Source organism: Oryctolagus cuniculus, chromosome 13 (genome assembly GCF_051225735.1).
Source record: "Oryctolagus cuniculus isolate XC-2025 breed Fujian yellow rabbit chromosome 13, ASM5122573v1, whole genome shotgun sequence".
NCBI lineage: Eukaryota > Metazoa > Chordata > Mammalia > Lagomorpha > Leporidae > Oryctolagus > Oryctolagus cuniculus.
This window is the reverse complement of record NC_142879.1, coordinates 65,127,747-65,153,024: the sequence shown is the minus strand read 5'-3', so window position 1 is coordinate 65,153,024 and position 25,278 is coordinate 65,127,747. Positions and strand designations below refer to the sequence as shown.

General features: G+C 45.0%; 1 protein-coding gene across 14 annotated transcripts in view; it reads right to left on the bottom strand.

Moving 5' to 3' along the window:
- The window catches only part of DRC8 (dynein regulatory complex subunit 8), a 122,366-nt gene that overhangs the window by 80,750 nt on the left and 16,338 nt on the right, over positions 1-25,278 (bottom strand). The window lies entirely within an intron of this gene.

Genomic DNA, 25,278 nt, shown 5'->3' with positions numbered 1-25,278 from the left:
TCTCTCTCTCCCTCTGTCTCTTTGTAACTCTGTCTTTCAAATAAATAAAATAAATCTTTTTTAAAAATCTGAATAAGGAAAAATGAGGAACCCCTTCCTGGTCTTAGGTATTAGGCAGTCTAATTCCTCTGGAGCTGTCAAATAAAAGAACAAACTAGGCCAGTGCCACAGCTCGCTGGGCTGGTCCTCTGCTGCAGCGCCGGCACACCGGGTTCTGGTCCCAGTCAGGGCACCGGATTCTATCCTGGTCGCTCCTCTTCCTGTCCGGCTCTCTGCTGTGGTCCAGGGGTGCAGTGGAGGGTGGCCCGGGTCCTTGGGCCCTGCGCCCACGTTGGGGGCCAGGGGTGGGGGGGCGCCTGGCTCCTGGCTTCGGATCGGCGCGGTGCGCCGGCCGCAGCAACCACTGCAAGGGTGAACCAACGGAAAAGGAAGACCTTTCTCTCTGTCTCTCTCTCTCTGTCCACTCTGCCTGTCAAAAAAAAAAAAAAATTTATTTATTTATTCGAAAGACAGAGTTACAGGGAGGCAGAGGCAGAGAAACAAAAGTCTTTCATCTGCTGGTTCATTCCCTAAATGGTCACAACAGCTGAAGCTGGGCCAATCCGAAGCCAGGAGCTTCTTCTGGATCTGCCATGCAGGTACAGGGGCCCAAGGACTTGGGCCATCTTCTACTGCTTTCCCAGGCCATAGCAGAGAGCTGGATGGGAAGTGGAGCAGCCAGGACTTGAATCAGCACCCAAATGGCATGTCACCACTGCGGGTGGCGGCTTTACCTACGAAGCCACAGTGCTGGCCTATATTCACATCTCTTTAGACTAATATAATCACTAATCATTTTTCTGTTTTCCCCTCCAAACTTTCCTCATACACATCCTTTTTTTTTTTTTTTTTTTTTTTACAGGCAGAGTTTGACAGTGAGAGAGAAAGAGACAGAGAGAAAGGTCTTCCTTTTCTGTTGGTTCACCCCCCAAGTCGTTGCTATGGCTGGCACACTGCACTCATCCGAAGCCAGGAACCAGGTGCTTCCTCCTGGTCTCCCATGCGGGTGTAGGGCCCAAGCACTTGGGCCATCCTCCACTGCCTTCTCGGGCCACAGCAGAGAGCTGGACTGGAAGAGGAGCAACTGGGACAGAATCCGGCGCCCCAACCGGGACTAGACCCTGGGGTGCCGGCGCTGCAGGTGGAGGATTAGCCTAGTGAGCCGCGGCGCCGGCCCCTCATAGACATCCTTTTACAGAGAGCATTTAATTACTATCATCCATTCATTCGGCACTTATGGAATAATAAGCACTGCCTATGCACCAGGTTCTGTTAGGTGCTTAATGTACATTTACAACCAGAGAGGTGACTCCCTGGAAAAAAAGAAACCAAAGCTCAGCGAATGGAAACAATCTGACCCAAATCCCAGGTTATGAGGCGGAACTAAGCTGAACCCCAATCTTTCACACTTGAACAATGCTGCTGTTCCTCTGCCCACACCCAACCTGACTGCTAGTACCCTGTGGGAAAACTAGAGCCCCCAGCTCACCCCAATGTTACAATGCTTCAAAGCTGCAACCCAGCCCACAATTTTGAATAATGAATAATCTTCCACTCTGAATAGTACCACCAGAAGGTGCCACAACTTATTGATACAATTCATTTTTATCATCAATAACATGATAGTATACAACTTTTGCTAATCTAGTAAACAAAAATGGATGCTACCTCATTACTTAAATTTACACTTCGACTACAAGACAGTCGGAGTAAGGATCCGTATGTCTGCTTACCACCTCTGTTTTCTGTTATGAACTGTCTGTTCATGTGCCCCGTGCCTCCCTACTGCGATCTTCAATTACTCCTTAATTTGTATCAGCTCTTTGAATAATAAACAATTAATTCTACATCAAAATTACTAGAAACAATTTTCCAGGTCAGCTGTTTACATTTGATTTTCTAAAATGAAAACAGTTCCATTTCCTTTCTGATCATCAACTTCACACATAACTGGAAGGGGAGAAAAGAATATGAAAAAAGAATTTCAAGTAAAAAGCACTTCAAATCCTACTACACAGACTTAATTACTTTTAATGTTGTTCTCTGATTTTTCTCTTAATAAATTCTGAACATCCTTCATTCTCAAAAATGATCTGTTATGTGATTATCTTTACTGACTGTTTAGTATTCTAGAGTTTTGTTGAAATTTATGTAACCAATCTCTTAATTAGGGATGTTTGGATTGTTTCCAAATTTTCATTATAGCCAATTTTTTTTATCAAATACAATCTTGCTCAATTCACTTCTGTGCATCTGTCTTATCTCCCTGAAGCTTAATGAGGTCGGGGCCATCGCTGTAGTACAGTGGGTTAAGCAACCTCCTTCGGCACCAGCATCCATATGACCAACTACTTCAACACCTGGCTGCTCCACTTCTGATCCAGCTCCCTGCTAATGCACCTGGGAAAGCAGCACAAATGGCCCAAGTATTTGAGTCCCTGCCAACCATGTGAGAAACCTAGATAAAGCTCCTGGCCCCTGGCTTTGGCCTCGTCTAGCCCAGACTGTTACAGCCATATGCCATATGGAGAGTGAACCAGCAGATTCATTCCCCCTCCCCCCCATGCCTTTCAAATAAATAAATAAATCTTTGAAAAACGAAAGAAATGTACTGAGTTCATAACCTCTCTGTAAGTCCTTTGGAAACCTGGCTGCTCCTTCTCCTATGGCTCAACTCTCTCGGATTTAAGGGAATGTTGGGCAATATTCTACTCCCCGTTGCTGCTCATAACCCCTTTATGCTCCTAGCCTGTCCTATTTTTTCTACCAGCCACAATTACAAAAAGTTTCAAGCACACAGAAAAGTCAAAAGCTTTGTATTGTAAACAATTCTATAACCATTACCTAGATTGAAGCATTACTAATTATTCTGCCATTTTTATTCTTCCCTTCATCTCTGTAATTGCAGACTTATGCACCTCATAAAAATAAGGACATTCTCTACATAACCTGCAGTAAAGATCATCTAATATCCAGTCCACCTGCCCCCAAATGTCTCATAGCTAATTTTTTCAACCTAAAATCCAATCAAAGTTTATGTACTGCATTTGCTGGTTATATATGTATTCTTTATTCCTCTTAAATGAAAACCATCCTCTATCCTTCCCACCTCCCACTTCTAGGAAATTAGCCTACTGAAGCAACCTACTACATATAAGCTTACAGAATATCTTACATTCTAGACTTATCTGATAACCTTCCTTGTTTCTTTTTTTTAAGATTTATTTATTTGAAAGGCACAATTACAGAAAAAGGGAGAGAGAGAAATGAATCTTCCAACCCCGGTTCACTCCCCAAATGACCACATTTGCCTGAGGCTGGGCTAGGCCAAAGCCAAGATCCAGGAGCTTCTTCCAGGTCTCCTATACGGCTGCAGGGGCCCAGGGACTTGGGCCATCATCTGCTGTCTTCCCAGGCACATTAGCATGAAGCTGGATGGGAAGTGGAACAGCTGGGACTTGAACCGGCGCCCAGTTGGGATGCCAGTATCACAAGCAGTTGTTGACCCACTGCACCACAATGCTAGCCCCCCTTCCTTATTTCAACCTGGCACTGAAAACTACTACTCCATTAGAGTCACCTCTCCAGTACTCCTCCTTGCTGTATCCCACTGATTTCCTGATCACTATCTTCCAAATGTACCATACATATCAACTCAATTTCCAACAATGCATTTAAATGTTTCTATTTGATCATCAGCACCTTTTATTAAACATTTCTCAAAAATTTGTCCCTTCCTTTCTATTTCCACTGCCACAAAGCAAATCACAAATCAAAATAACAATGAGATAATACTTCACACACATTTGGATAATTATCATAAAAATGGAAAATGACAAGTTGCTATGATTTGGATATTTATCCCTTCCAAAACAGTGTAGAGCTGTGGGACCACATTATGCCATGAGGTCCCAGCCCTCAGAAACGGACTGCTGCTTTATTACAGCAGTGGTTTCATTAGGCGAGGATGAGTTTGGCCTCTCTCCCCGCTCACCCTTTTTCCTCCCACCACGGGATGACAGCAAGAAGACCCGCTGCACTGACCTCAGACTGCCCGGCATCTAAAACTAGAAGGAACATCTATCTATCCATCTATCTATCTATCTATCTATCTATCTTCCTTCTTTCCTTCCTTCTTCCCTTCCTTCCTCCCTCCATCCCTTCCTCCCTTCTTTTTTTTAAAGATTTATTTATTTACTTGAAAGTCAGAGTTACAGAGAGAGGAGAGGCATCAGATAGAGAGGGAGAGAGGTCTTCCATCCGATGGTTCACTCCCCAAATGGCCACAATGCCTGGAGGTGGGCCGATCCGAAGCCAGGAGCCAGGAGCCTCCTCCCAGTCTCCCATGCTGATGCAGGGGCCCAAGCACTTGGGCCATCTTCTCTGCTTTCCCAGGGCCATGGCAGAGAGCTGGACTGGAAGTGAAACAGCCAGGTCTTGAACCGGCACCCATATGGGATGCCAGCACTGCTGGCGGTGGTTTAACCAGCCACATCACACCACCAGCCTCGGAATGTGTTTCTGTTCTTCATAAATTATCCAGTCTCAGGTATTTTCTTTGGCAGCACAGACAGTTAAAGAGACAAGTGTCTGCGCATGTGAAGAAATTAGAACCTTTGTGAATTGCTGTGAATAATGCACAATAGCACAGATGCCATGGAACACAGGATGTCATGCCGTAAAAAAATTTAACACCAGTTTATCATGGATCCAGCAATTCCACTTCTGGGTATACACCTAAAAAACTGAAAGCAGGGGTGCCAGCGCTGTGGCATAGTGGGTAAAACCATTGCCTGCAGTGCTGGCATCCCATGTGGGCACCAGTTCAAGTCCTGGCTGCTCCATTTCTGATCCAGCTCTCTGCTATGGCCTAGGAAAGCAACAGAAGATGGCCCAAGTGCTTGCCCCCTGCTCCTACGTGAAAGACCCCGAAGAAGTTCCAAGTTCCTGGCTTTGGACTGGCCCAGATCCAGCTGTTGCGGCCACTGAGAAGTGAATCAGCAGATGGAAGACCTCTCTCTTTCTCTCTCTGTCTCTTTCTCTTTCTGAAACTCTGCCTTTCAAATAAATAAATAAATCTTTTTTTTAAAAAAGATTTTATGTATTTATTTGCAAGGTAGAGTTACAGGAATGGAGAGGGAGCGAGAGAGAGAGAGAGAGAACGAATCTTCCATCTGCTGGTTCACTCCCCAAATGGCCACAACAACCGGAGCTGGGCTGATCCAAAGCCGGGAGCCTGGAGTTTCTTCCAGGTCTCCCACATGGGTACAGGGGCCCAAGCACTTGGGTCATCTTCTACTGCTTTCCCAGACCATATCAGAGAGCTGGAACAGAAGAGCAACAGCCAGGACACAAACCAGCACCCATATGGGATGCCGACAATGCAGATGGACACTTAACCTATTACGCCACAGCACCACCCCATAAATAAATCTTTAAAAAAACTTTTTGAAAGAGAGGAAGGCACATCATTCTTAGACTCACAGGAAGGTAATTATATAATTAAACATTTCTTATTCTAATAAAATGTGGGTATTCTTTACACAAATAAAAAAGTTACTGAAAGGCCGGCGCCATGGCTCAATAGGCTAATCTTCCACCTGCGGCGCTGGCACCCTGGGTTCTAGTCCCGGTCAGGGCGCCGGATTCTGTCCCGGTTGCTCCTCTTCCAGTCCAGCTCTCTACTGTGGCCTGGGAGTGCAGTGGAGGACGGTCCAAGTCCTTGGGCCCTGCACCCGCAATGGGAGACCAGGAGAAGCACCTGGCTCCTGGCTTCGGATCAGCGCAGTGCGCCAGTCACAGCGGGCTGGCCGCAGTGGCCGTTGGGGGGTGAACCAACAGAAAAGGAAGACCTTTCTCTCTCTCCCTCTGTCTCTCTCTCTCTGTCCACTCTGCCTGTCAAAAAAAAAAAAAAAGTTACTGAAAAAGTAAAATAAAAATAAACCAATTGCGGGACTGGCACTGTGGCATAATAAGTTAATCCTCTGCCTGCAGTGCTGGCATCCCATATGGGCACCAGTTTGAGTCCCGGCTGTTCCTCTTCCAATCCAGCTCTCTGCTATGGCCTGGGAGAGCAGAAGATGGCCCAGGTGCTTGGGCCCTTGCACCCATGTGGGAGACTAGGAGGAGGCTCATGGCTCCTGACTTCAGATCCGCACAGCTCCACCCATTCTGGCAACGTGGGGAGTGAACCAGCAGATGGAAGACCTCTCTCTTTGTCTCTCCCTCTCACTTTCTATAACTCTACCTCTCAAAATAAATAAATAAAATCTTTTTAAAAAATATATACCAACTGCTTAATGTAAACTTTCTTCAAGACGACTATCAATAACAGCTTAACATTTTTATGAGAGTCATCTACTTTATTATGTGTATATACTGGCAACACTAAATCAAATGTATCCTCAGAAAATAAACAGTTGGCAGCATCTTAATAGCTCAAGAGTATATTTCCAGATATTTATTTCCCTGCCAAATGGTTTCAATATGAAACTGTTTGCTTAAAATTTTCTAGTGAAATAATGTCTGCTTTAAAGTATTAGTAATAAGCAGAAGTTTCTCAACTTTTATCTACGATAATTTTCTTTTTCAACATTACATTTCCAAAACTAAATTACTTAAATATTGATCAGAAAAAAGAAAACCTGTGTGAATTATAGTAATTTAGTAGTAGAAATATTCTCAAAAGCATTTGCATAGAAAAGATAAAGTAAAAGTTTTCAAAATATCATATGAACAATGTGCTACCACTATTTCATACTCTTCTATCATTTGTCAATATAACTGGAGTCATGGGGCCAGCACTGTGGCTCAGCAGGTAGAGGCACCACCTGCGACATCAGCATCCCATATGGGCACCGATTCATGTCCTGGCTGCTCCACTTCTGATCCAGCTCCCTGCTAATGGCCTGGAAAAGCAGCAGAGGATGGTCCAAGTCCTTGGGCCCCTGCACCCATGTGGGAGACCCAGAAGAAGCTCCCAGTTCCTGGCTTCGGACTGGCCCAGTTCCTGCCATTACAGCCATTTAAGGAGTGAAACAGTGGAGGGAAAACTGATTTCTCAATCTCTCTAACTCTGCCTTTTGAATAAACAAATAAATCTTAATATATATTATATACAATATATTATATATAATATATAATATTAATATTATATCATGAAAGGATGTTGGATCTTGTTAAGTACTGTTTTGGTGTCTAATGAGATGATTGTGTTTTTTCCCTTCATTCTATTAATGCGATGTATTACCTTAATTTAGTTTTCATATGGTGAGCCCACCTTACATTCCTGGGATAAGCCCTATGTGGTCATGGCATATTATATTATTATGTAATATTATATAATATATATTATATAAAATATACAATATATTATATACTATATATACATAGAGAGAGAAAGAGAGAGAGAGAGAGAGAATTTAAGCCGTGGGTAAAAACTGCTCTGTAGTCTTATTTAAAGGTGGTTCTTGTCTCCTATAATTAATTGGTAAACTGAGAGAAGCAGTCTCATTAAAAATCCTCTACAAGCTGGGTCCCTGCCACTCACATCAGAAACCAAGCTGCAGTTCTGGACTCCTGGCTTCCACCTGGCCCAGCCCTGGCTGTTTCAAGCATCTGGGGAGTAAACCAGCAGGAGAAAATGTCTCTTTCTCTCGTTCTCTCTCGTTCTCTCTCGTTCTCTCTCTCTCTCCTTTCCAAATAGATGAAAATAAACAAACATAAAAAGTTATCTACAGGCATTCTATTCTATCTTCCTAATACTGAAGAGCAAAGCTACGTTTCATGCTATGGTCCATGCTCCATTATGCCTTGTATCATGTGGCTGTTTTGTACCATGTGCTCCAATGTGAAAGATACAACACACATATGGTGCCACAGACTAAAGAAGAAATAACACCAAACAAAACAAGGAACTATACAAAAATACTGTGGAAAACTACAGGGAGATATCTGTTATAAACACAAAAATCCTCAAGAAAATACTAGCAAACTGTGTCTAGCCACAAATAAAAGGGATTATATGCCATGACCAAATAGGGCTTATCCCAGGAATGTAAGATGGGCTCACCATATGAAAACTAAATTAAGGTAATACATCGCATTAATAGAATGAAGGGAAAAAACACAATCATCTCATTAAACACTACAACAGTACTTAACAAGATCCAACATCCTTCATGATATAAACACTCAGAAAACGGGATAGAAAGGAGCTCCTCAACACAACAAAGGTAGCTTTGGAAAACACACCACTAACATCAGACTTAATGGCAAAGATATTCTACATGCTTGGAGAACCAGTATGGTTTAAAAATGAAAACTCTAATATATGTTGATCTAGCAAGCAAGTTAAGGGGAGCTTCCATAGTATTTCTAAGGCAACTTTAATTTTATAGCACCGATGTCAAAAGAGGCTTTTAGAATAGCCATGAAATGATCAATGTTCAGAATATCCTTTCTTTTTTTTCTTTTTACAGGCAGAGTTTGACAGTGAGAGAGAGAGAGAGGCAGAGAGAAAGGTCTTCCTTTTCTGTTGGTTCACCTCCCAAATGGCTGCTACAGCCGGTGTGCTGCGCCGAACCGAAGCCAGGAGACAGGTGCCTCCTCCTGGTCTCCCATGCGGGTGCAGGACTCAAGCACTTGGGCCATCCTCCTCTGCCTTCCCCGGCCACAGCAGAGAGCTGGAGTAGAAGAGGAGCAACCGGGACAGAATCCGGCACCCCAACTGGGACTAGAACCCGGGGTGCCAGAGCCACAGGCAGAGGATTATCCTAGTGAGAAGTGGCACCAACCCAGAATATCCTTTTAAAAAATATAATTGTGGCCGGCGCCGCAGCTCAATAGGCTAATCCTCCGCCTAGCGACGCCGGCACACCGGGTTCTAGTCCCGGTCGGGGCACTGGATTCTGTCCCGGTTGCCCCTCTTCCAGGCCAGCTCTCTGCTGTGGCCCGGGAAGGCAGTGGAGGATGGCCCAAGTGCTTGGGCCCTGCACCCCATGGGAGACCAGGAGAAGCACCTGGCTCCTGCCTTCGGATCAGCGCGGTGCGCTGGCCGCAGTGCGCCAGCCGTGGAGGCCATTGGAGGGTGAACCAACGGCAAAAAGGAAGACCTTTCTCTCTGTCTCTCTCTCTCTCACTATCTACTCTGCCTGTCAAAACATATATATATTTATATATATATTATATATAATATATATTATGTATTATTTATATATATATATATAATTGTCGGGGCCAGCAGCATGGGGCAGCAGGCTGGGCTGTGGCTTGCAATCCAGGCATTCTGTATCAAAGCGCTGGCTCAAATCCTGACTGCTCCACTTCTGATCCAGCTCCTTGCTAACAAAACTGGGAAAGCACAGGAGGATGGCCCAAGTACCTGGGCTCCTGGCACCTTTGTGAGAAACCCAGATGGAGTTCCTGGCTTTGGCCTGGCCCAGCCCCGGCCATCTAGGGAGATTGTGGCCATCTAGGGAGTGAACCAGCAGATGGAAGACTGATCTCTCTCTCTCTCTCTCTCTCTCTCTGTCACTCCACCTTTCAAATAAATAAAATCTTTAAAAATCAATAAATAAAAGGTATAATTTTAAGTTTTATAGTGAGAGTATCTGGAGTCAGGCTTCTTATGACAGAGATACAAGATCAGTGCCCTTTAGCTGTTGTTTTTTTGTTTCGCAGAATACAAGCTGCTATCACTTCACATCCTTTTGGCTGAGATAAACTGTACAATACCAATTGCTAAAGAGTTTCATGGGGCTGGCGCTGTGGCACAGTGGGTTAAAGCCCTCGCCTGCAGTGCCAGCATCCCATATGGGCACCGGTTCAAGTGCCAGCTGCTCCACTTTCGATCTAGCTCTCTGCTATGGCCTGGGAAAGCAGTGAAAGATGGCCCAAATCCTTAGGCTCCTGTACCTGCTTGGGAGACCTGGAAGAAGCTCCTGGCTCCTGGCTTCAGTTCAGCTCAGCTCTGACCACTGCGGCCATTTGGAGAGTGAACCAGCAGATGGAAGACCTTTCTCTCTCTCTCTGGCTCTACCTCTCCATGTAATTCTGTCTTTCAAAGAAATAAAATAAATCTTTAAAAAATAAATAAAAGATAAAGAATTTCCTGTATACTGATCTAATCTACTCTAAAAAAATTTAAGAGCAAGAATTATAATAATTTACTCATCTAAAAGCAATCAACCCAAGAAGGGAATATTAATAATAAAATATTGGTTTGATACAATCCAATTATTAAAACTCCAAATGATGCCAATCTTTGCCAATTAGAAAAATATAATGTCCTATTTAATTTTCTTAATTTAGGCATGTATTTATTTGGAAGGCTTAGAGTCAGACATAGATCTTCCATGCCTTAGTTTATTCCCCAAATGCCACAATAGCCAGGACTGGGACAGGCTAAAGCCATGAGCCCAGAACTTAATCCAGGTCTCCCACATGGGTGGCAGAGACCCAAGTACTTGAGCCACAACCTGCTGCCTCCCAGGATGGGAATTAGCTGGAAACTAGATCAGGAGCAGAAGAGGGCCTTAAATCAGGCACTCTTGATACAGAACATGAGTATCCCCAAACTCCAGCCCCAAATGCCAATCCCGGAATGTCCCATTATTCATAAGATGGATACAAAAGAGGAAGTTAAATATAGTATACTGGTTAAGAACTCGAGCTTCAAACCTTGCCTCTTCCACAAACTAGCTGTGAGACGCTGGGCAAGTTCCTTAGCCTTTCTGGGCATACACTTCCTCATCTACAAACTGCTGACAATAATACTATCTTCCTTGGAAAACCACCGAGGGGTTCCTCAAAAAGGTAAACATCAATTTATCATGATTTAGCAATACCACTTCTGGGTAAATACCCAAAGAATTGAAAGCAGAGACTCAAACAAATATTTATACACTAGTGTTCATAACAGCATTATTTACAAAAGCCAAGAAAAGGGTGGAAACAACCCAAATGTCCATCAATGGATGAATGGGTAAACAAAATGTGGTCTATACACACAATGGACTACTCATATTATTCAGCCTCAAAAAGGAAGGAAACTCTGACCCATGCTACAAACATGGATGAACCTTGAGGACATTATGCTAAGTGAACTAAGTCAGACACACAAAGACAAATATTGTATGATTCCACTTAGAACAACATATTGAAAGAGAAAATAGAAAGGTGGTTGGCAGGAGCTGAGAGCTGTGAAATTATTACTGAATCAGCATGCAGCTTCAGTTTTGGATGATCTAGAAGGTCTGCAGATGGATGGTGGTGACGGCTATACAGTAACAGGAATGCAGCACACGGAACTACACACTTAAAAATGGTTCAAACAGAAAATTCTGCGTTGTGCATATTTTATGACAATATAAAAATACTTTTCTTGTAACTTTGGTCAAGAATTTATTGGCCGGCGCTGCAGCTCAATAGGCTAATCCTCCACCTGCAGTGCCGGCACACCGGGTTCTAGTACCTGTCGGGGTGCTGGATTCTGTCCCGGTTCCTTTTCCTGTCCAGCCCTCTGCTATGGCCTGGAAGTGCAGTGGAGGATGGCCCAAGTCCTTGGGCCCTGCACCTGCATAGGAGACCAGGAGAAGCACCTGGCTCCTGGCTTCGGATCAGCGTGGTGTACCAGCTGCAGCGCGCCAGCTGCGGCAGCCACTGGAGGGTGAACCAACGGCAAAAGGAAGACCTTTCTCTCTGTCTCTCTCTCTCACTGTCCACTCTGCCTGTCAAAAATAAAAATAATAATAATAATAAAACAAATTTTTCAAAAAAAAAAGAATTTTATTAGCTAGGGGCTGGTGCTGTGGCATAGCAGGTTAAGCCATCGCCTGTGACACCAGCGTCCCAAATAGGTGCTGGTTCAAATCCTGTCTGCTCTGTTTCTGATTCAGCTTCCTGCTAATGTGCCTGGGAAAGCAGTGAAACATAGTCCAGGTCCTTGGGCCCCTGCACCCATATGGGAGACTTGGATGAAGCTCCTAGCTCCTGGCTTCAGCCTGGCCAGCCCAGGCCATTGTGGTCATTTGGAGAGTGAACCAGCAGGTTCTCTCTCTGTCTCTCCCTCTCTCTCTCCATAACTCTACCTTTCAATACATAAAATAAAACTTTTTTTTTAAAAAAAGGATTGTATTAATTAAAAAGTACAAAGAATGCATATTAATCCCTGGATCATATTAAAGAGCTATATATGTATCAGATACCAATTATAATAGCTGGACCTGACTTTGAATAAGGTACTGTTTCAAAATATGTATCATCATGGGGCCAGCATTATGGTGCAGTGGGTTAAATCTCTGCCTGCAACACCAGCATCCCATGTGGGCACTGGTTCGAGACCCAGCTGTTCCACTTCCGATCCAGCTTTCTGCTACTGCACCTGGGAAAGCAGCAGCAGATGTCCCAAGTCCTGGGGCCCCTACCACCCACGTAGGAGACCTCAAGGAGGCTCCTGGCTTCTGGTTTTGGCCTGGCCCAGCCGCAGCCATTGTACTGATTTGGGGAATGAACCAGAGGATAGAAGGTAACAAGTAAAAAAAAATCTTTTTTTAAAAAAAAGTACCTAAAAATATATATGTGTGTATATATATTTATATATATAATATTACATATATCCACTATGCCACAGTGTGGGCCCCCACAATTTACTTAAAACATTCATATAGGGAACAGCACTGTGGTATAGCTGCTGCCTGTGATACCAACATCCTACGTGGGACCTGGTTTAAGTCCCAGCTGTTCTACTTCCAATCCAGCTCCCTGCTAATGTGCCTAGGAAAGCAGTAAAAAATAGCCCAAGTGCTTGGCCCCTGCCACTCATGTGGGAGACCTGGATGAAACTCCTGATGTTAGTAAAATGGCGCAATCTTATCTGTGGCATGATCTACGCCCTGACACCATCCTGGGCTCTAGCCCAGCCACCACCATTGCTGCAAGCCAGGTGACCACAAGGCCCAACCTCGGGATTCTAACTACTCCGACTTCCCTGCCCGGCCCCCCAGCAAAGGTTTAAGAGGACCTGTTCCCAAACACATGCTCTCTCTTGATCTCTCTCTCTCTTACGCTCTCCTCCTCTCTCTCACCCTCTTGCCCTCTCCCCCAAGCCCATCGGGCTTCCCCCACCTGATAATAAACCTTTCCTCTAACTCCAGTGTTTGGTGTGTTTTGTGGCAGCCTTACACCTGACTTCCGCCTGGCCTGGCCTGGGCTGTTGCAGCCATTTGGGGAGTGAACCAGAAGATGGAAGATGGCGATTTCTCTTGTCTCCTCCTCTCTCCCTGTAACTCTTTCAAATAAATAAATCTTTTAAAATTTTTTTAAAAATGAAATGTTTAAGTACTTCCCTCTATGTTTTTATGAAAATATAACAGTACTCTAAGTTGATACTAATTATAGTCCATTAGTTTTGTTTTGTTTTGTTTTAATTTGACAGGTAGAATTATAGACAGTGAGAGAGAGAGAGAGAGAGACAGAGAGAAAGGTCTTCCTTCCATTGGTTCACTCCCCAAATGGTCACCACAGCCGGCATTGCTCCATTCCGAAGCCAGGAGCCAGATGCTTCCTCCTGGTTTCCCATGAGGGCACAGGGAGCCAAGCACTTGGGCCATCCTCCACTGCCCTCCAGGGCCACAGCAGAGAGCTGGACTGGAAGAGGAGCAACCGGGACTAGAACTCGGCGTCCATATGGGATGCCGGCACCACAGGTGGAGGATTAACCAAGTGAGCCACAGCACCAGCCCATTCATTAGTTATTAACACACTACAAATTAAGAATTTTTTAGAAATTCTGATACTCCCATATTTGTCATCAGGGTCAGGAAGGAAAAAATTCAACTAGAAACCACAGAATATTTAAAGTGGAAAGAGGGCCAGCGCTGTGGCATAGTGGGTAAAGCCACTGCCTGCAGTGTCAGCATCCCATATGGGTATTGGTTCGAGACCCGGCTGCTCCACTTCCCATCCAGCTCTCTGCTACCGTCTGGGAAAGCAATAGAATTTGACCCAAGTCCTTGGGCCCCCGCACCTGCATGGGAGACCCGGATGCGGCTCCTGGCTCCGAATTGGTGCACCTCCGGCCGTTGCGGCCAATTGGGGAGCAAACCAGTTAGATGGAAGACCTCTCTCTCTCTCTCTACCTCACCTTCTCTCTCAGTGTAACTCTTTCAAATAAATAAATCATTCAAATAAATAAATCTTTTTTTTTTTTTATTTTTTTTTTTTTTTGACAGGCAGAGTGGACAGTGAGAGAGAGAGACAGAGAGAGAGAAAGGTCTTCCTTTGCCGCTGGTTCACCCTCCAATGGCCGCCGCTGCAGCCGGCGCACCGCGCTGATCCTGGCAGGAGCCAGGAGCCAGGTGCTTTTCCTGGTCTCCCATGGGGTGCAGGGCCCAAGCACCTGGGCCATCCTCCACTGCACTCCCTGGCCATAGCAGAGAGCTGGCCTGGAAGAGGGGCAACCGGGACAGAATCCGGCGCCCCAACCGGGACTAGAACCCGGTGTGCCGGCGCCGCAAGGTGGAGGATTAGCCTATTGAGCCACGGCGCCGGCTCAAATAAATAAATCTTTAAAAAGAAAAGTGGAAAGAAAATTTAGAGGTCACTGACCCCATCTCTAAACTAGTGAATGGCCTTTGTAACACACCTTGGCAGTCATGGATCAGGGTTCAGTTTATTGTTCTGTATTATAAAGACTAATAATCACTTCTTTCTTTTTCTTTTTTTTTTTTTTTTTTTTTTTTTTTTTTTTTTTTGACAGGCAGAGTGGACAGTGAGAGAGAGAGAGACAGAGAGAAAGGTCTTCCTTTGCCGTTGGTTCACCCTCCAATGGCCGCCGCGGCCTGCGTGCTGCGGCCAGCGCACCGCGCTGATCCGAAGGCAGGAGCCAGGTACTTCTTCTGGTCTCCCATGGGGTGCAGGGCCCAAGCACTTGGGCCATCCTCCACTGCACTCCCTGGCCACAGCAGAGAGCTGGCCTGGAAGAGGGGCAACCGGGACAGAATCCGGTGCCCCGACCGGGACTAGAACCCAGTGTGCTGGCGCCGCTAGGCGGAGGATTAGCCTAGTGAGCCATGGCACCGGCCTTATTTCTGTTTTTAAGAAGCACTGTATTGATTATTTGAAAGGCAGAGTTACAGAGAGGCAGAGGCAGACAGAGCGAGACAGAGAGGTCTTCCATCCATTGGTTCACTCCCCAAATGCAAAGCCAGGAGTCAGGAACTCCATCAGGGACTCCCACGTGGGTGACAGAGGCCCAGTACTTGAGTCATCATCTGCTGCCTCCCAGGATGCATCAGCAGGAAACCAGATGGGGAAAGGAGCAGCAGGATTGGACCTGGCACTTCAATATGGGAAGTGGGTGTCCCAATCCACTACACCACAATCCCCACTCCAGAAATTCTTGAGACAGGGATGTGGCAGATGATGTCCAGAAGGCTCCCAATGACCCCTGCCTCGTGGTTTTCTTCCGTTTGTGCAGTGCCTTTCTATACTGTATAAGCTGATCCACAGGACCACTAGAACATGGCAGAAATCATGGCATGTCGTTTTGCTTGCTCTGCATCTGTCTCTCTCTCATCCTGCAGAAAGGCAGCTACCATGCTGGCAAGGCACGTAAGCAGCCTATGTAGAGTCCCATGGAAGCAGATCCTCCACTCCGGTCAATTCTTCAGTCTCAGCCCGTCACCATCTTGACCACAATCTCGTGAGACTCTGACCGAGAAGCATCCAGCTAAGTTGCCTCCAGATTCCTGACCCTCAAAAACTATATGAGGCCGGCGCCGCGGCTTACTAGGCTAATCCTCCGCCTGCGGCGCCAGCACCCCGGGTTCTAGTCGTGGTTGGGGCACCGGTTCTGTTCAGGTTGCTCCTGTTCCAGTGCAGCTCTCTGCTGTGGCCCAGGAGTACAGTGGAGGATGGCCCAAGTGCTTGGGCCTTGCACCCGCGTGGGAGACCAGGAGGAAGAACCTGGCTCCTGGCTTCAGATCAGCGCAGTGCACGAGCCATAGCGGCCATTTGGGGGGTGAACCAACAGAAGGAAGACCTTTCTCTCTGTCTCTCTCTCTCACTGTCTAACTCTGCCTGTCAAAAACAAACAAACAAACAAAAAACTATATGAAAGAATACATGTCTACTGGTTTAAGCCACTAAGTTTTGGGATAAATTGTTACCACCAAACAGACCACTAATAGAGAATAGTGACATAACACAGACCGTTGGTACCCAAAAGTGGGGTGCTGCTACAACAAACACTCAAAAAGTGGGATAGGCTTTGAAGCCAAGCAGTGCTGCTTTCCAGAAGGGTCTAGGTCAGAGCTCATTTAAAAAAAAAATTTTTTTTTTTGAGGAAAGCCACACTGGAAACTGCAAAGACCCATTTTATGTAACAGCAGAAATTTTATAACATCACCACCTCTTTTAACATGGAAAGCAACAGTTACATCTAATTAATTAAGTGGTCTAAGAGGTTTCAAGGAGAGGAGAGGAGAGGAGAGGAGAGGAGAGGAGAGGAGAGGAGAGGAGAGGAGAGGGGAGGGGAGGGGAGGGGAGGGGAGGAGAGGGGAGGGGAGGGGAGGGGAGGGAAGGAAAGGAGAAAGGAAATGAGAAAGGAAAGGAGAAAGGAAAGGAGAGGAGAGGAGAGGAGAGGAGAGGAGAGGAGAGGAGAGGAGAGGAGAGGAGAGGAAAGGAGAGGAGAGGAGGAGGGAGGGAAAGAAAAGGCAAGGAAAGAGGAAGGGAAGGGAAGGGAAGGGAAGGGAAGGGAAGGGAAGGGAAGGGAAGGGAAGGGAAGGGAAGGGAAGGGGAGGGGAGGGGAGGGGAGGGGAGGGGAAGGAAAGGAAAGGAAAGGAAAGGAAAGGGGGAGGGAGGGAAAGAAAAGGCAAGGAAAGAGAAAGGAAAGGAAAATGAAATGAAGTAAGCAAGCCTTGGACACCCAAAAATGCTATGGACAGAAAATAGTCTTGGAATACTGCTTAGCTGTAAACATATCTCATGTCTCATAAAAAGCAGGATCACACAGAGGGTAGAACCAAAAGCCTAGAGGACAAAGGTAAAAGCTACCTAGAATCATCTGTGGACAGCAGGACAGAGTTCTTATCAAGGAAGTCCAGCGTTTGCCCAGCTCAGTTTATGAACCCATGTCTCCGGTGTTCCTCCCCTCTCTCCCCTTTTCAGTGGACGCGTCTGTGGATGTTACGCATGACACATACATGTTGAGAGGTAAGAGAAAGCTTGTCACTAGCTCATGGGTCTACAGATTCAAGACAACTTGTACTCAGGGAGTGTACTTAAGTAACCATAGGCAAGGACCTTCCTGCACATCCAGCTTTGATTTAAAGTGATGTTTGGGACTTTGAGCTGACACTGCAACATGATGCAAGGCCCACTTTGGTGGTCTTGAGACTGTGAGTTCATTCTGTATGTGGGAGGGAGGTGAATTACTGGAGTTCAGAGGACAGACTGTGATGGCCTCCAAGATGGCTCCCAACAACGGCCATCTCTTTGTATTCGCATCACTGCATAGTCTGCTCCAATACTGTAGCAAAGTTAGCTTATACCACCAGTAGAATATGGCAAAAGTTGGAATGTTGCATCTGAGATTAGGTTATGAAAGATAGTGTGGCTTCTCTACTGATGCATCTCTGCCAGTCTCCTATCCTTCTCTGTAAGATATCGGATGCCAGGTGAGAACACATGGTCACATGGTCTATGCAGGGCCCCATATGTCAAGAACCAAGCCTCTGATCAACAACCAGGAAAAGAACCAAGGCTGCCTGCCAACAGCCCTGTGAGTGGGCACCAGACTCACGAGAGACTTTGAGACAGAATCACCCCATAAAAGTATGTCCAGAAAGTGTGTGAAATGAGAAGTGTCTGTGGTTTTAAGCTTCCAGGGCTGGAGATAATCAGTATAAAATAGGTTAACTAATACAGAGACTGTATTATTCCTTTACTTCTGCAACCCTAGCTGCTTAACCAATCTTGCTAAATTGCATTAATTTTCCTTTCTCTTCTCTCTCTTACCTGGATTTGTCACTTTTTCAGTTTTATACAGAATTCGGGGTTTAACAATTATTTTAGAGTCAGTATAAAAAACTTTGCTCACTAAACATAGACAAGTATTTAATTATGCTCCACTGTTGCTGTTGTGTACACTTTAGGGGAAATATGGTCTAATTTAGCTTTAAGATGGGTAGGTTTGGTTTACATCTTGTCATAGTAAACAGCTTTTATAAATTTGAAGGAAAGATTTTCCTATCTGAAAAAAGTATCAAGCCTAAAAACAGTGTGCACAGATATGCCTTAAAAAGATGTCTGTCAACTCTACTTTTTAGTTGAGAAGAAAGCTTATCACAGTTTTCAGTTACCCATCAGCTATTCCTATCTGCATTTCTTTTTTTTGTTTGTTTGGTTTTTTTTTTTTTTTTTTTTTTTTTTTGTTTTTTTTTTTTGTTTTTTGACAGGCAGAGTTAGTGAGAGAGAGAGAGAAAGGTCTTCCTTCCGTTGGTTCACCCCCCCAAGTGGCCGCTACGGCCGGCGCACTGCGCCGATCTGAAGCCAGGAGCCAGGTGCTTCCTCCTGGTCTCCCATACGGATGTAGGACCCAAGGACCTGGGCCATCCTCCATTGCACTCCCGGGCCACAGCAGAGAGCTGGACTGGAAGAGGAGCAACCGGGACTAGAACACGGGGTGCCAGCACCACAGGCGGAGGATTAGCCTAGTGAGCTGCGGCGCTGGCCCCTATCTGCATTTCTTAGTGTGGTTTAAAACACACGGTCACAGAATGGGAAAGACCTGTAAATGAACCAATTTCTTCTTAACTTAATCAATCCAGAAAGTCAATTCTAACAGTTTTATTTCTGGCACTATGAAAACAAACAAAAAAAACCCTCTTTTTTTATAAAAAATTATTTATTTGAGAAGGGGGAGGGAGCACTTCCATCTATCGGTTCACTCCCCAAATGCCTACAATGGCGAAGTTTGGGTTGAGCTAAGCCAGGAGCTGGGAATGCAATCCAGGTCTCCCACATGAACAACAGGAACCCAATTACAAGCAAGCCATCACCATTACTTTTCAGGGCCTCCATTAGCAAGAAGCTGGAGTCAGAAGCTGCAGAAAAGTATTAAAACCACACTCTCTGGCATGGGACACCAAAGGCCTGCCCAAACCTCTCTTTTTAAGATTCAAATTGGGCAGGCCTTTGGTGCAGCAGGTAAGGCTCCACTGAGACACTGGATCACATATCAGTGTGCCTAGTTCAAGTTGCAGCTACTCTTCACCCAATCCAGTTCTTGCTAATGTGCAAACCAAGAGGCAGCATATCATGGCTCAAGTACTTGTGCCCCTGCCACCCACCTAGGAGGCCTGGATTAAGTTCTGGGCTCCTGACTTCTACCTGATCAAGCCCCAGCTGTTGCAGGCATTTGGCATATGAACCAGCAGAAATAAATCTTAAAAAAAAAAAAAAAAAAAAATTAGGGGCCAGCACTGTGGCACAGTAGGTTAAGCATTAGCCTGCAGCGCCAGCATCCCGTATGGGCACTGGTTTGTGTCCCAGCTGCTTCACTTCTGATCCACCTCCCTGCTGATGGCCTGGGAAAGCAGAAGATGGCTCACATGCTTAGGCCCCTGCACCGATGTGGGAGATCCAAAAGAAGCTCCTGTCTTCGGATCGTCATGGCTCCGGCCATCGTGGCCTTTTGGGGAGTGAACCAGAGGATGGAAGATCTATCTATCTATCCCTCTCTCTGCCTGTAACTCCGTCTCTCAAGTAAATAAGTATATGTTAAATAAATAAAGAGGGGGCGGTGCTGTGGGGTAATGGGCTAAGCCTCCACCTGCGGCATTAGCAGCCAGTGGTGACCCAGCTGCTCCTCTTCCGATCCAGCTCTCTGCTATGGCCTGGAAAAGCAGTAGAAGATGGCCCAAGTCCTTGGGCCCCTGCACCCACATGGGAGACCTGGAAGAAATTCCCGGCTCCTGCCTTTGGACTGGCACAGCTTGGGCCACCATTGCAGCCATCTGGGGAGTGAACCAGTGGATGGAAGTCAATCAGTCTCTCTCTCTCTCTCTCTCTCCCCCCTTCCCTCCCTTCTTCCCTCCCTCCCTCCCTCCTTCACTCCCCCTCTAACTCTGCCTTTCAAATAAATAAATCAATCTTAAAAAATTTTTTTTCTCACAAATATCTGTTACTGATTTTAAATGTCAAGATCTTTACATGATTTTCTAGTGACTTGGAGCCAATATAAAAATGTGAAATAAGAAGACCCTGTTTATTACTAACTGTATACTTAATCAAACAAGCCTTTCCTCCTACTAGTCTATTTCTTCATCTGTAAAATAATAACACCTCACAGAGTTGCTATGAAAGTGAGACGCAATAATGTATATAGAGAGATTAGCATAAAGTGGCTCACAGGAACCACGTTTTCAATAAACATAATCAGACTCATAATAAAAAAATTAGTACCAAAATGAAAATTGTCTGCTAAAAATCCAGCCCTCACCTCCAAGGAGGGAGGACGGGCTGGAGATGGTGCTGAGCACGACTCCCCAGTGACTTACATCAGTCTCCTGCAGAACAGAAGCACCATGAGAAAACCTCACACACAGGCTAGGAGAGACTGTGGGCTGATGACCACGGCAGCAGGCAGGGACTGTGGCGCACTCCAGTCCACAGAGAACAGCTTCCACATCTAGGACCCTTCTGGATCTCACCCTGTGTACTTCTGCACCCGTTCATACATTTGTATCCTTCATAATCTCCTGTATAATAAACTGGTAAACCTAACTACAGTGTTGCCTTGAGTTCTGTGAGCCATTATACTAAATTATCAAACCAATGAGAGGATTGTGGAGCCCCCCTGCTCTGCAGCAAGTCTGGAACTGTGGGTAATCTTGGGACCCACTACCAGTGATTAGAAACTGCCATACTTGGGGAGGAGGGGGGCTGATGTCCTGTGGGTCTGCCCTAACAAGCACATAGTGTCAGAACTGAGATAAACTGGTGGATACCCAGTTGGCATCCACAGGGAACTACAGAATTGTTTAGTACAGAAGACTCACACTTCTGGTGTTAGAAGTACTGAAAATAGAAACAGATCCTGGTAATAGTAGCATAAATGCTTTAAAATGCAAATACCCCTTAGGGTCAGTGTTGTGGCATTGCAGGTTAAGTCACTACCTACAAGCCAGCACCCAATATGGGCATTGCTTTGAGTCCCAGCTGCTCCACTTCCAATCCAGTTCCCTGCTAATGTCCTGGGACAGCAGTAGAGGATGGCCCAGGTCCTTGGGCCCCTGCACCCATGTAGGATACCTGGAAGAAGCTCCTGACTCCTGGCTTCAGCCTGGCTTAGCCTCAGTCATTGCAGCCATCTAGGGGGTGAATCACCAGATGGAAGATCTCTCTCTCTCTTTCTCTCTCTCTGTCTCCAATTCTGCCTTTCAAATAAATAAACAAATCAAAAGAAAAGGAATGAAAATATCCTAATGTCCACATCCCCTATCAGAATGCCAGCTTAAATCCCAGCTACTCCATTTTCAATCCAGCTTCCTGCTAATGCGCCTGGGAAGGCAGCAGATGATGGCCTAAGTATTTGGATCCTGCTACCGTATGGAAACCTGGATAGAATTCCTAGCTCCTGGCTTCAGCCTGGCCAAGCTCCAGCTGCTAAGAGCATTTGGACAGTGAACCAGCAGATGGAGGAACTATCTTTTTAAATAAATAAATCTTTTAAAATAAAGATGAAACAAAATAAAAATGCCCCACACCACTAGGGCTATTTCAAAGGGACACAGAAGCCAACTGTGGCTCTCAATGGCCAAAGCTGGAAAATAAATCAAGTAATACTGGTTTTATAATCAGCATAAAACAAATATCCATGAATCCTCACTGACATAAATGAATAATAGAAAAGAAAAGACAAACCTGTGCAGAATAATTCCAAATAACTCATGTAACTTCCCTACCCTAAACAAGAGGGAGCATAATCCCACTCTCCTTAAATGTGGGCTGTGCATGGTGACTTCCTTCCAAAGACTACAGCATGGAAAAGAGAAAGAGAAAGGAACTTGACAGGAGAGAAACCTGCAAACACATCTCAGCCAGCTGACCAAGGGTACCATCAACAGTGATAAATCATATCAGGATATGTGTCCTTGATACAAGGTCATGAAAATGGCACTGTATCACTATGGTCTTCCTCCCAAAATCCCATAATCTAACCACAGGGCAAACATACAAGTTCCCATAGAGGAGCATTCTGATGAGTACTCCTCAAAACTGTCAAGAGGTCATCAAAAACAAGGCAAAGTCTGGGAGCAATCACAGCCAAAAGGAGCTGAGGGAGACCTGACAACTACATGTATGCAGTATCCCTGGTGGGATCATGGAACAGAAAAAAGACATTATGAGACTAGTATTGTGGCACAGTGAGCTAAGCCATCACCAGCAACCCCAGCATTCCATATCCGAGTGCTTGTTTGAGTCCTGGCTACTCCATTCCTGTTCCAGCTCCGTGTTAAGGCACCTGGAAAGGCAACAAAAGAGAAGATGGCCCAAGTACTTGGGCCCCTACCACCTATGTGGGAGACCTGGATGAAGCTCCTCTCTTTGGCCTGGCCCAGCCCTGGCTGTTGCGGCTATTTGGGGAGTGAACCAGCAGGTGGAAGATATCTCTCTCTGCCTCTGTCTCTATCTCTCTGCCTCTCATATAAATAAATCTTTAAAAAAATAGAAAAGAAAAAAAGAATAGGGACATTAGGTAAAAAATTAAGAAAATCTAAATAAAGCATGGGCTTTATCAATAAAACATTGTTTTACTAACATCTTTAAGCAAACGTTACCACCATGTCTATTTAGAGTACATATAAAAGCTAAGATCATTGACTCTAAAGCAGACCGCCTGGGTGTAAAGAACAGACTCACCACTTGCTAGCTCTGTAGCCTTCTGGACAAGTTACTTAACTGCTCAGATATTTAATTTTGTCATTTGTGAAAAGGAGAATATTAAGACTACCTCACACAGTTGTTCAGAAGGGTACTACTTGAGCTATTGTAATATTCAATAGAAGTTACCAATTATCTTTACCAATTTTTTCTTATTTGGAGAACTTGCTTAGTATTTCAGGAAAGTAAGTTACATAGATTTGAGGGAAAACAAGTTGTCACGTAAAGCTTATTCATTCACGTGAAACATACACAGAAACAGAAAATTGGCAAAACTCTAATTTCTGTTTATTTTTTAAAGATTTATTTATTTATTTGAAAGCTAGAGTTACAGAGAGGCAGAGGCAGAACGACAGAGATCTTCCATCTGCTGGTCCACTCCCCAAATAACCGCAACGGCCAGAGCCGCCAATCCAAAGCCAGGAGCCAGGAGCTTCAAGGTCTTCTGTGCAGGTGCAGGGGCCCAAGTGCTTGGGCCATCTTCTACTGCTTTCCCAGGCCACAGCAGAGAGCTGGATCAGAAGTGGAGCAGCCAGATCTCGAGCTGGCACCCAAATGGGATGCTGGAACTGCAGGCAGAGGCTTTACCCACTTTGCCACAGCACCGGCCCCAAAACTCTAATTTCATACTCATTTGTTTTATGTAATTATAATTAGCCTCAATGTAATCTACTCACATTTCACCTTTTTGAAAAAATCTTCTTGTCTACTTGGTACTTTGGTGTTTTTTTTTATTTTAAAGATTTTATTTATTTATTTATCTGGAAGAGTGATAGAGAGAGAGAAAGAGAGAGATGTATCCACTGGTTCACTCTCCAAATACCAGCAACAGCCATGGCTAGGCCAGGACAAAGCCAAGAACTAGGAGCTCCACCTAGGTGTCCAACAGGGGTGGCTGGAACCCAAGTACTCTGGCCATCATTTACTGTCTCAGCACGAAGCTGGATCAGAAGCACAAAGCAGCCTGGACTTGAACCAGGCACTCTGATATGGATGCAGATGCCCCAAATGATGGCTTAACTCACTCATCTTTGGTATTTACTATAATTTTCACATCAGATTAAGTATAAAAATCATCTTTCATAAAATACTAAAATTTTATATTTCATATTTCTTTTTTTAAAGATTTATCTATTTACTTGAGAAGCAGAGTTACAGACAGAGAGAGGGAGACACAGAGAGAGTTTTCCATACACTAGTTCACTCCCCAAATGGCTGCAAAGGCCAGAGCTGGGCTGATCCAAAGCCATAAGCCAGGAACTTCCTCCAGGTCTCCCATGTGGGTGCAGGGGCCCAAGCACTTGGGCCATCTTCCACTGCTTTCCCAGTCCATCAGCAGGGAGCTGGATCAGAAGTGGAGCAGCCAGGATTCTAACCAACACCCACATGGAATGCTGGCGCCACAGGCAGATGCTTAACCTACTAAGCCACAGCGGCGGCCCCTATTTCACATTTCTTTAAAAATAGATTCTTTAATCTTATTTTTAGATGTTCCTATTCTACTAGGCCACAACAAATATGCAGCAGACTTGTTTATTATAAAATATATAACTAAACCAATATGTCAATAATAAAATGCCTCTTCATGGGTGGAATTTCAGTTAGAGACAAATTATACCATTACATAATAATTATCTTTTCTGTTTTAATTCCACATAAAGTACTACCTATACCTACAATTTCACATTTGTTTTTTGACAATGAAAATGCTAAGATGACTAAACAGAACCACAGATTATTACCTTAATATCAAACCACAGAAAGAAAAAATTAAAAAGTTAAACAATTTTGAAAGAAACTTATGATAATACAGAGAAAGAAGTAATAAAATAAAACTCAGATCACCTAAGAATACAAGATCTTTTCTTTTTCCTTTATTTACTTGATATGCACAGATTCCAAATGGCATGTCAGATAGCCATCACCGATCTGCTGGTTCACTCCACAAATACCCACATCACTTGGGTGGCCAGGCTGAAGCCAGGAGCTGGGAACTCCACCTGGGTCTCCCACAAGGGCAAGAGGGCTCTCTAATACTTGAGCCATCACTGCTACCTCCCAGAGTGCACAGTGATAGGAAGCTGGAATCAGAAGCACAGCTGCGGAGCTGGACTCAAACCCAGGCTCTCTGATAGGAGATGTGGATGTCCCAAGCAGCGTCTTAACCTCCATGCCAAATACGTGGCTTAAAGCAGTTTGTTTAGGGACCAGCACTGTGGCATAGCGGGTAAGGCTGCCGCCTGCAGTGTCAGCATCCCATGTAGGCGACGGTTCAAGTCTCGACTGCTCCAC